The sequence below is a fragment of the Rhinichthys klamathensis genome, unplaced genomic scaffold (genome assembly GCF_029890125.1).
Source record: "Rhinichthys klamathensis goyatoka isolate OS25496 unplaced genomic scaffold, OSU_Roscu_1.1 h1tg000737l_1, whole genome shotgun sequence".
Taxonomy (NCBI): domain Eukaryota; kingdom Metazoa; phylum Chordata; class Actinopteri; order Cypriniformes; family Leuciscidae; genus Rhinichthys; species Rhinichthys klamathensis.
The window spans coordinates 223374-237043 of record NW_026607149.1 but is presented as its reverse complement, the minus strand read 5'-3'; positions in this window follow the sequence as shown (position 1 = coordinate 237043).

Genomic DNA, 13670 nt, shown 5'->3' with positions numbered 1-13670 from the left:
TGCATTTATTTGATCAAAAATACAGTAAAACAGTAATATTGTGAAATATTAATTCCCTGTTTTCTATGTGAATATACAGTAAAATGTAATTCATGTGATCAAAGCTGAATTTTCAGCATCATTACTCCAGTCAGTCTTCAGTCTCACATGATCCTTCAGAATCATTCTAATATCCCAGATAACGGGGAACATTCTCAGAACTTTCTGTAATAATGTTTTGAAAACTTAAAAAAAAAAATATGTGGAATGTTTTTTAAATGATAATAGTTTCAAAATGTTCAAAGAATATTCAAAAGTAACTTTCCCATAATGTTTGCAAAATTATGAAATGGAATGTTCCCGTAATTTTAACATAACTGAGAAATATTTGTTGAAAAAATTGGACGTCTTGAACGTTCAGAAAACATTCAAAAATAAAGTTTATGATAACATTAACAAAACGCTCTTAAAACATTATTTTTGTTAGCAGCTGGGATGCTGATTTGCTACTCAAGAAACATTTCCCATTATTATCAATGTTTTAGTCAGTTGTGCTGCTTCATATTCAAAGAATGCTTCAAGTTTAAAAGAAATGCAAAGTTCTGTCATTAAATGTCGCAGGCTGATTGGTCCTCAATCTGCTTGCAATCGCATCATTCTTTATAGGGCGCAGCTGATTGGTTCCTGCTGTATCAGCAGCCAATGAGCTCGCTGCTCAACCTTCAAATACTTGTTCAGCATTTGCTGTAGCAGTGTGCTTTCAGAAACCCTCCACTTCCCCAGCTCCACCTGTATACGTAGATCTGCTGCGGGTAATTACGCTATATTGTACAGCGTGTGTTACTTGCTCACAGCAGCGTGTCGTGTGTGTAAAGGTGATGATACACAGGGCAACTTTTTGGGCAATCTTGCCGAGCGATTGTTGCTTGGGCACTTTCCCATTGAAAATGAGCAATACATTTCTATCTAGATAATTTAGATCGGTCGTGGGCCCTGTGTCTCACGTGGTTGCCCGTTGACGGCAACATTGCCCAGCAACATTGCTCAAAAAGTTGCCCTGTGTATCATCATCCTCATACTTGCTCTGCAAAAGCAATAACCAACAGCAGCAAAGCAGGGCTAATCCTCTGAGACCAAACATATAAACATTGTCATAGCCATTAACATGCCAAACACTGCGTGATTTGTCATGACAGAAAAGTATTTCTTTGAAATAGAGATATTTGTAACATTTAAATGTCTTTATTGTCGCTGTTGATCAATTTAATGTGTCCTTGCTGAATAAAACTATCCCTGAATACCTGTTGGAAATCAATTATGCCTTAAATACTGCCCAGCTCACTGAGTTTTGGAACAGAGCCTCAATCTTTCATCTCCTCTGTCCTCCTTCATTTAGAAAATATAAGGGCCAGTGGCTTGTAGTGATTCCATAGAGTCGAGCAGCAAAGACAGGCGTCCACGGATCAGTGATCGCCCCTATAGCATCAAAGCACAACACATACAGGACACTGCATCAGTCTGACCAACACTCGCACTCATTCAAGGATTTGTGTGCTTAAAAGTACCATTGTTTACTCAAAGAAAATGAGTATTTCCATACCCCCATGTCATTCCGACCCCATATTATTCTGTTTTCTGTGAAAAGCAGCAGATGTTAGGCAGAATGTCCAAGTTAATGGACGGTGATTTGCATCGTCAAGCTCCAAATGAGACAAAAAGTACCATAAAAGTAGACCATAGGAGCCGTATATGATAGCATTATATGAGGAACAGGCTGAATCTCCTCAACAATAAAACAATTGCTCAGCTCTTTCGCAGTTGCTAGATGTACTTTATCAACCTTTTTTTTTTCAGATGATTCTCTTAAAATTCCTTTGAAGAAATAAAAATAGACACACAAAGGAGAATACAGCCGAGATATAGCTAAGAAAATTTGGTAGGATTTCATGATAAAGGCATTACTGCTCAAAGAACTAGAATGCATGAACTGATCAAATGCATATATTCAAAGCATTGCAAGTTGCTTTAAATAAAAGCATCTGCCAAATGCACAAATGTAAATGTCTGAGTATGTATTGATCAGAGTTGACCAAGCACCGTTTTTGTCTGAAACTAAGCTAGATTACCTGAATCTCTTGCTCAGGAGAAAAATCTATTTAATCACATTGCTGTCTAGAAGAAACAATTAAGACTAATGAGATCTCATTTGCAATTCTTTCCTATAGGAAACCGCTTGTCAACCAGAAGGGCCGTGCTAGTTAACCAGCTCAACCAGCAAAAACCAGTTCCAGCATGGAAACTCATAATCTTTTTGGCAGAGAGAAATAAGCCTTCAATCTCTACAACAAGCCTGTTTAAATGCAGTTGCCCGACACAAGCTCTAAACGGTAGACCAAACACAACAGACTGGGGCTGGCTGACCAATCAGAGCAGACTGTGCTTTTCGGAAAGGCGGATTTTAAAGAAAATGAAGCTAAAACAGAGCGTTCAAGTTAAAGGGGTCATGACATGAGAAATCAAATTTGCCTCGATCTTTTAAGATGTCTTTGTACCATTAAAACATCATGTTTCATGCTTTAAAACGTCCTCCTAATTATAAACAAAGCATTTAATCAAGCTCCAAAAATGGATATCTCTATTTGGATATTGTGGGATTTATGATGTCACATGGGCAAATACATTTGCATATGCCCGCCTCCACAGCAAGACATCGACCAATAGTTATACATCATCACATCATAGGCCCGCCCACTGCCTTAACGGCTGACATTTGCCTCCACTGGATGTGAGCGTCACGTCAAAAGCAAACAGAAGCCATTATGATGACTGATGCTGTCTACACTGATACAGTATACAGATGTGTGTTCAGATTATAATGACTGACGCTGTCTACACTGATCCAGTATACAGATGTGTGTTCAGATTATAATGACTGACGCTGATACACTGATCCAGTATACAGATGTGTGTTCAGATTATAATGACTGACGCTGATACACTGATACAGTATACAGACGTGTGTTCAGATTATAATGACTGACGCTGATACACTGATACAGTATACAGATGTGTGTTCAGATTATAATGACTGACGCTGTCTACACTGATACAGTATACAGATGTGTGTTCAGATTATAATGACTGACGCTGTCTACACTGATACAGTATACAGATGTGTGTTCAGATTATAATGACTGACGCTGATACACTGATACAGTATACAGATGTGTGTTCAGATTATAATGACTGACGCTGTCTACACTGATACAGTTTACAGATGTGTGTTCAGATTATAATGACTGACACTGTCTACACTGATGCAGTTTACAGATGTGTGTTCAGATTATAATGACTGACGCTGTCTACGCTGATACATTATACAGATGTGTGTTCAGATTATAATGACTGACGCTGTCTACACTGATCCAGTATACAGAAGTGTGTTCAGATTATAATGACTGACACTGTCTACGCTGATACAGTTTACAGATGTGTGTTCAGATTATAATGACTGACGCTGATACACTGATACAGTATACAGATGTGTGTTCAGATTATAATGACTGACACTGTCTACACTGATACAGTTTACAGATGTGTGTTCAGATTATAATGACTGACGCTGTCTACGCTGATACATTATACAGATGTGTGTTCAGATTATAATGACTGACGCTGATACACTGATACAGTATACAGATGTGTGTTCAGATTATAATGACTGACGCTGTCTACACTGATACAGTATACAGATGTGTTTTCAGATTATAATGACTGACGCTGTCTACACTGATACAGTATACAGATGTGTGTTCAGATTATAATGACTGACGCTGTCTACACTGATACAGTATACAGATGTGTGTTCAGATTATAATGACTGACGCTGATACACTGACACAGTATACAGATGTGCATTCAGATTATAATGACTGACGCTGTCTACATTGATACAGTATACAGATGTGTGTTCAGATTATAACGACTGACGCTGATACACTGACAGTATACAGATGTGTGTTCAGATCATAATGACTGACGCTGTCTACACTGATACAGTATACAGATGTGTGTTCAGATCATAATGACTGACGCTGTCTACATTGATACAGTATACAGATGTGTGTTCAGATTATAATGACTGACGCTGATACACTGACAGTATACAGATGTGTGTTCAGATTATAATGACTGACGCTGATACACTGACAGTATACAGATGTGTGTTCAGATTATAATGACTGACGCTGTCTACACTGATACAGTATACAGATGTGTGTTCAGATTATAATGACTGACGCTGTCTACACTGATACAGTATACAGATGTGCGTTCAGATTATAATGACTGACGCTGTCTACACTGATACAGTATACAGATGTGTGTTCAGATTATAATGACTGACGCTGTCTACACTGATACAGTATACAGATGTGTGTTCAGATTATAATGACTGACGCTGTCTACACTGATACAGTATACAGATGTGTGTTCAGATTATAATGACTGACGCTGTCTACACTGATACAGTATACAGATGTGTGTTCAGATTATAATGACTGACGCTGATACACTGACACAGTATACAGATGTGCATTCAGATTATAATGACTGACGCTGTCTACATTGATACAGTATACAGATGTGTGTTCAGATTATAACGACTGACGCTGATACACTGACAGTATACAGATGTGTGTTCAGATCATAATGACTGACGCTGTCTACACTGATACAGTATACAGATGTGTGTTCAGATCATAATGACTGACGCTGTCTACATTGATACAGTATACAGATGTGTGTTCAGATTATAATGACTGACGCTGATACACTGACAGTATACAGATGTGTGTTCAGATTATAATGACTGACGCTGATACACTGACAGTATACAGATGTGTGTTCAGATTATAATGACTGACGCTGTCTACACTGATACAGTATACAGATGTGTGTTCAGATTATAATGACTGACGCTGTCTACACTGATACAGTATACAGATGTGCGTTCAGATTATAATGACTGACGCTGTCTACACTGATACAGTATACAGAAGTGTGTTCAGATTATAATGACTGACGCTGTCTACACTGATACAGTATACAGATGTGTGTTCAGATTATAATGACTGACGCTGTCTACACTGATACAGTCTGTATCCTGTATCAGTGTAGACAGCGTCAGTCATCAGTCATCAGTCAAAAGTCAGCGTCAGCGTCAGTCAAAAGCAAACAGAAGCCATTATGATGACTGATGCTGTCTACACTGATACAGTATACAGATGTGTGATCAAATTATAATGACTGACGCTGATACACTGATACAGTATACAGATGTGTGTTCAGATATGTGTGTTCAGATTATAATGACTGACGCTGTCTACACTGATACAGTATACAGAAGTGTGTTCAGATTATAATGACTGACGCTGTCTACACTGATACAGTATACAGATGTGTGTTCAGATTATAATGACTGACGCTGTCTACACTGATACAGTCTGTATCCTGTATCAGTGTAGACAGCGTCAGTCATCAGTCATCAGTCAAAAGTCAGCGTCAGCGTCAGTCAAAAGCAAACAGAAGCCATTATGATGACTGATGCTGTCTACACTGATACAGTATACAGATGTGTGTTCAGATTATAATGACTGACGCTGTCTACACTGATACAGTATACAGATGTGTGTTCAGATTATAATGACTGACGCTGTCTACACTGATACAGTTTACAGATGTGTGTTCAGATTAATGACTGATGCTGTCTACGCTGATACATTATACAGATGTGTGTTCAGATTAATGACTGATGCTGTCTACGCTGATACAGTTTACAGATGTGTGTTCAGATTATAATGACTGACGCTGTCTACACTGATACAGTATACAGATGTGTGTTCAGATTATAATGACTGACGCTGTCTACACTGATACAGTATACAGATGTGTGTTCAGATTATAATTACTGACGCTGTCTACATTGATACAGTATACAGATGTGTGTTCAGATTATAATGACTGACGCTGTCTACACTGATACAGTATACAGATGTGTGTTCAGATTAATGACTGATGCTGTCTACGCTGATACAGTTTACAGATGTGTGTTCAGATTAATGACTGACGCTGTCTACACTGATACAGTATACAGATGTGTGTTCAGATTATAATTACTGACGCTGTCTACACTGATACAGTATACAGATGTGTGTTCAGATTATAATGACTGACGCTGTCTACACTGATACAGTATACAGATGTGTGTTCAGATTATAATGACTGACGCTGTCTACACTGATACAGTATGCAGATGTGTGGTCAGATTATAATGACTGACGCTGTCTACACTGATACAGTATACAGATGTGTGTTCAGATTAATGACTGATGCTGTCTACGCTGATACAGTATACAGATGTGTGTTCAGATTATAATGACTGACGCTGTCTACGCTGATACATTATACAGATGTGTGTTCAGATTATAATGACTGACGCTGTCTACACTGATACAGTATACAGATGTGTGTTCAGATTATAATGACTGACGCTGTCTACACTGATACAGTTTACAGATGTGTGTTCATATTAATGACTGATGCTGTCTACGCTGATACATTATACAGATGTGTGTTCAGATTATAATGACTGACGCTGTCTACACTGATACAGTATACAGATGTATGTTCAGATTAATGACTGATGCTGTCTACGCTGATACATAATACAGACGTGTGTTCAGATTATAATGACTGACGCTGTCTACACTGATACAGTATACAGATGTGTGTTCAGATTATAATGACTGACGCTGTCTACACTGATACATTATACAGATGTGTGTTCAGATTATAATGACTGACGCTGTCTACACTGATACATTATACAGATGTGTGTTCAGATTATAATGACTGACGCTGTCTACACTGATACAGTATACAGATGTGTGTTCAGATTATAATGACTGACGCTGTCTACACTGATACAGTTTACAGATGTGTGTTCAGATTAATGACTGATGCTGTCTACGCTGATACATTATACAGATGTGTGTTCAGATTATAATGACTGACGCTGTCTACACTGATACAGTATACAGATGTGTGTTCAGATTAATGACTGATGCTGTCTACGCTGATACATTATACAGATGTGTGTTCAGATTATAATGACTGACGCTGTCTACACTGATACAGTATACAGATGTGTGTTCAGATTATAATGACTGACGCTGTCTACACTGATACAGTATACAGATGTGTGTTCAGATTATAATGACTGACGCTGTCTACACTGATACAGTTTACAGATGTGTGTTCAGATTAATGACTGATGCTGTCTACGCTGATACATTATACAGATGTGTGTTCAGATTATAATGACTGATGCTGTCTACACTGATACAGTATACAGATGTGTGTTCAGATTATAATGACTGTCGCTGTCTACACTGATACATTATACAGATGTGTGTTCAGATTATAATGACTGACGCTGTCTACACTGATACATTATACAGATGTGTGTTCAGATTATAATGACTGACGCTGTCTACACTGATACAGTATACAGATGTGTGTTCAGATTATAATGACTGACGCTGTCTACACTGATACAGTTTACAGATGTGTGTTCAGATTAATGACTGATGCTGTCTACGCTGATACATTATACAGATGTGTGTTCAGATTATAATGACTGACGCTGTCTACACTGATACAGTATACAGATGTGTGTTCAGATTAATGACTGATGCTGTCTACGCTGATACATTATACAGATGTGTGTTCAGATTATAATGACTGACGCTGTCTACACTGATACAGTATACAGATGTGTGTTCAGATTATAATGACTGACGCTGTCTACACTGATACAGTATACAGATGTGTGTTCAGATTATAATGACTGACGCTGTCTACACTGATACAGTTTACAGATGTGTGTTCAGATTAATGACTGATGCTGTCTACGCTGATACATTATACAGATGTGTGTTCAGATTATAATGACTGATGCTGTCTACACTGATACAGTATACAGATGTTTGTTCAGATTATAATGACTGTCGCTGTCTACACTGATAGAGCATACAGATGTGTGTTCAGATTATAATAACTGACGCTTTCTACACTGATACAGTATACAGATGTGTGTTCAGATTATAATGACTGACGCTGTCTACACTGATACAGTATACAGATGTGTGTTCAGATTATAATGACTGACGCTGTCTACACTGATACAGTATACAGATGTGTGTTCAGATTATAATTACTGACGCTGTCTACATTGATACAGTATACAGATGTGTGTTCAGATTATAATGACTGACGCTGTCTACACTGATACAGTATACAGATGTGTGTTCATATTAATGACTGATGCTGTCTACGCTGATACAGTTTACAGATGTGTGTTCAGATTAATGACTGATGCTGTCTACGCTGATACATTATACAGATGTGTGTTCAGATTATAATGACTGACGCTGTCTACACTGATACAGTATACAGATGTGTGTTCAGATTAATGACTGATGCTGTCTACGCTGATACATTATACAGATGTGTGTTCAGATTATAATGACTGACGCTGTCTACACTGATACAGTATACAGATGTGTGTTCAGATTATAATGACTGACGCTGTCTGCACTGATACAGTATACAGATGTGTGTTCAGATTAATGACTGATGCTGTCTACACTGATACAGTATACAGATGTGTGTTCAGATTATAATGACTGACGCTGTCTACACTGATACAGTATACAGATGTGTGTTCAGATTATATTGACTGACGCTGTCTACACTGATACAGTATACAGATGTGTGTTCAGATTATAATGACTGACGCTGTCTACACTGATATAGTATACAGATGTGTGTTCAGATTATAATGACTGACGCTGTCTACTCTGATACAGTTTACAGATGTGTGTTCAGATTAATGCCTGATGCTCTCTACGCTGATACATTATACAGATGTGTGTTCAGATTATAATGACTGACGCTGTCTACACTGATACAGTATACAGATGTGTGTTCAGATTAATGACTGATGCTGTCTACGCTGATACATTATACAGATGTGTGTTCAGATTAATGACTGACGCTGTCTACACTGATACAGTATACAGATGTGTGTTCAGATTATAATGACTGACTGTCTACACTGATACAGTATACAGATGTGTGTTCAGATTAATGACTGATGCTGTCTACGCTGATACATTATACAGATGTGTGTTCAGATTATAATGACTGACGCTGTCTACACTGATACAGTATACAGATGTGTGTTCAGATTAATGACTGATGCTGTCTACGCTGATACATTATACAGATGTGTGTTCAGATTATAATGACTGACGCTGTCTACACTGATACAGTATACAGATGTGTGTTCAGATTATAATGACTGACGCTGTCTACACTGATACAGTATACAGATGTGTGTTCAGATTATAATGACTGACGCTGTCTACACTGATACAGTATACAGATGTGTTCAGATTATAGTGACTGATGCTGTCTACACTGATACAGTTTACAGATGTGTGTTCAGATTATAATGACTGACGCTGTCTACGCTGATACAGTTTACAGATGTGTGTTCAGATTATAATGACTGACGCTGTCTACACTGATACAGTATACAGATGTGCGTTCAGATTATAATGACTGACGCTGTCTACGCTGATACAGTTTACAGATGTGTGTTCAGATTATAATGACTGACGCTGTCTACACTGATACAGTATACAGATGTGTGTTCAGATTATAATGACTGACGCTGTCTACACTGATACAGTATACAGATGTGTGTTCAGATTATAATGACTGTCGCTGTCTACACTGATACAGCATACAGATGTGTGTTCAGATTATAATAACTGACGCTTTCTACACTGATACAGTATACAGATGTGTGTTCAGATTATAATGACTGACGCTGTCTACACTGATACAGTATACAGATGTGTGTTCAGATTATAATGACTGACGCCGTCTACACTGATACAGTATACAGATGTGCGTTCAGATTATAATGACTGACGCCGTCTACACTGATACAGTATACAGATGTGTGTTCAGATTATAATGACTGACGCCGTCTACACTGATACAGTATACAGATGTGCGTTCAGATTATAATGACTGACGCCGTCTACACTGATACAGTATACAGATGTGTGTTCAGATTATAATGACTGACACTGTCTACACTGACACAGTATACAGATGTGTGTTCAGATTATAATGACTGACGCTGTCTACACTTATACAGTATACAGATGTGTGTTCAGATTATAATGACTGACGCTGTCTACACTGATACAGTATACAGATGTGTTTTCAGATTATAATGACTGACTCTGTCTACACTGATACAGTATACAGATGTGTTCAGATTATAATGTCTTACGCTGTCTACACTGATACAGTATACAGATGTGTGTTCAGATTATAATGTCTGACGCTGTCTACACTGATACAGTATACAGATGTGTGTTCAGATTATAATGACTGACTCTGTCTACACTGATACAGTATACAGATGTGTGTTCAGATTATAATGACTGACTCTGTCTACACTGATACAGTATACAGATGTGTTCAGATTATAATGTCTTACGCTGTCTACACTGATACAGTATACAGATGTGTGTTCAGATTATAATGACTGACGCTGTCTACACTGATACAGTATACAGATGTGTGTTCAGATTATAATGACTGACTCTGTCTACACTGATACAGTATACAGATGTGTTCAGATTATAATGTCTTACGCTGTCTACACTGATACAGTATACAGATGTGTGTTCAGATTATAATGACTGACGCTGTCTACACTGATACAGTATACAGATGTGTGTTCAGATTATAATGACTGACTCTGTCTACACTGATACAGTATACAGATGTGTGTTCAGATTATAATGACTGACTCTGTCTACACTGATACAGTATACAGATGTGTGTTCAGATTATAATGACTGACTCTGTCTACACTGATACAGTATACAGATGTGTGTTCAGATTATAATGACTGACTCTGTCTACACTGATACAGTATACAGATGTGTGTTCAGATTATAATGACTGACGCTGTCTACACTGATACAGTATACAGACGTGTGTTCAGATTATAATGACTGACGCTGTCTACACTGATACAGTATACAGATGTGTGTTCAGTTTCTGACAGACTTGAGTTTGTCAACAACAGGACAAATGGAAAGAACAAGAACGTTTGCTTTGGCGAGTCCAGTTTGTTTGTGTTTCTGAAGTATCTCAGCATCAGAAACAAGTGGATGGTTTATTTTAATTTCGGAGGATTAAATGTTTGCTCTGAGCATTTTATTTAGTCAGTAATGAAGAGTTCGCAAATAAGTTGACAGATGAAGCTGCCGAATGTATTTGATCCAACTGGATAAAGTTTTCAAAACACTTAAATGCAATAGTGAGTGGGCATTGATACTATTTCCTATGCAATGACGTTATAACATTAAAAGTGAACATCAAGGAACACATTAAAAATAATAAAAAATGACCCCTGTAAATTATGCCATAAACAAAATTATGAACCCATAAATGAACGTAAAAACACATACAATAGTGAGTGGGGGCATTGATACTATTTCCTATGCAATGACGTTATAACATTAAAAGTGAACCTCAAGAAACACATTAAAATAATAATAAAAATCCATGTCATAACTCCTTTAAATTTTGCCATAACTAAAATAATGGCGTAAATGATCATAAAAGGACCCCTTTAAATCCATTGCAGCACAGACTGCAGGCTGATCAGTATTTGCCGCCTATCTCTGCTCCTCCACACACACACACACACACACACTCCTACAGTTGAGATGTACGCGGTCACGCTCTGAAGGTCCAGTGGTCAGGTATGTTCTCAGGGTTAATGGTCCTTGTCCTCCTCTCCTGTCTCCATCCCTCCCTCCTGCGATCACATGACCTCTGACACACACATATCTGTCTCTCTCCTTCAGATTCTGATTGAAAAAGCTTTATTAGAGCTTTGAAAAGCTCTTCTGTTTCAAAGCCTTGAGCTGCTTGGATGTGAGCTGCATAGACAGCTGCCTTTAAAGTGAAACGCATCCTCAAGTGATTGATCTGAAACGCCCGACAGCTGATTCTGATGTATAAGCATAAAAATACAGCATACCCAAATATTGGGTACATTTTTATTAGAATGAAATAGAAGAAATTCAAGCTCATCACAATGAATGAATGGCTTCTATTGTTCTATTCTATGTTTGTATGACCATGTATATAACATAATATACAGTATTCAAATTTTTGGTTACACTATGTTTTAAGGTGTCCTTGTTACAGTGTAATTATACATTTAAGTACGGAGTAATATTAATTAACTTCTTACTATAGGGTTAGGGTAGGATTAAGCTTGGTTTAGTTGCATGTAACAATTTCTAATTATTTATATAGTAACGTGTAACAAAGACACTGTAAAATAAAGTGTTACCCAATTTTTGTGCAAGCAATAGTGTGTGTGTCATTCCTTATTTCTGTGTTAATTTATGTCAAATGTCTCAATGTCATCTATAAAAATTCAACAATGTCCCACCGTATATGTTTTTACAAATCACAAACATTTGCACTCATCCCTTCTTTATTTCCTCCCTCTCTGCGTTTCTCTCCATTTCTCCCTCACTCTCGCTCAAATCACAACTGTGCTTTATTGGTGCAGCGTTCGTTGTATCGCCAACACATTTCTCATGGTTCAGACGTGGCACTGCATTCAATTTTATATAGAATCTGTCATGCAGAAACATTACAGGACATAAATATTTATTCTTCTGCCCCACATCACTGCTGCCTCAAACTCCATCTGTTCCACACACTTTCTTATTCCTCCCAGATCCTCTCCTCATCTCGCTCTCGCCCTATTTTTTTGTTTGCTTTTATTTTTCTGAACTCATATTTTACATCTTCTCTGGCTATCTATCTCTCCCACCCATCTGGGCTGAGTTGCCACTGGAGAAAAGGACAGAAAAAAAGACTTCTGAGCGATTGATCCATGAAAATCAAAGAGCAAAATCACCTCCAATGAAAAATAAAATCACTTTACAGCCTGCTGGAAACCTACAGATAAAAAGCTGCATCTTTTTAGCTGCTATTAGAAGAGAGATAGAACAGAAAAGTGAAATAAAGAAGACATAATAATGAGCGAGATAAAACATGCAGCGAACAAAAACCCATGGATGTTTTCGTTTCCACGGGATTTGTCACACTTTCTTCGATGGCTTCTTTGGTTCTTTATGCCTGATTGATGATAATTCTGTTCTTGCGAGATGGTGTTTCATTATTTGCTCTCAGGAAAACATTTATTGCATTTTCATTTGCAGTCATCTCAATACCAGCGGACATGACATGCAGCATGAAGTGTGAACCAAACAAAGACAAACATCAAACTTTAGAAATATATGGAATTCAGCAGTGAATATTAATTATTAACTTTGCCAGAAAACCTTGATAGACCCTCCATTCATGTAACCTATTAATATTCCTTAGGCACACTTTTGCCATAAAAAAATTGCTGCCTTAACTTTTTAAGTACAATAAACTTAATTACATTAAACTGACTTTTAAAAAAAATAGTTGAATCTCGTATAATTAACAAAAAAAATTAAATT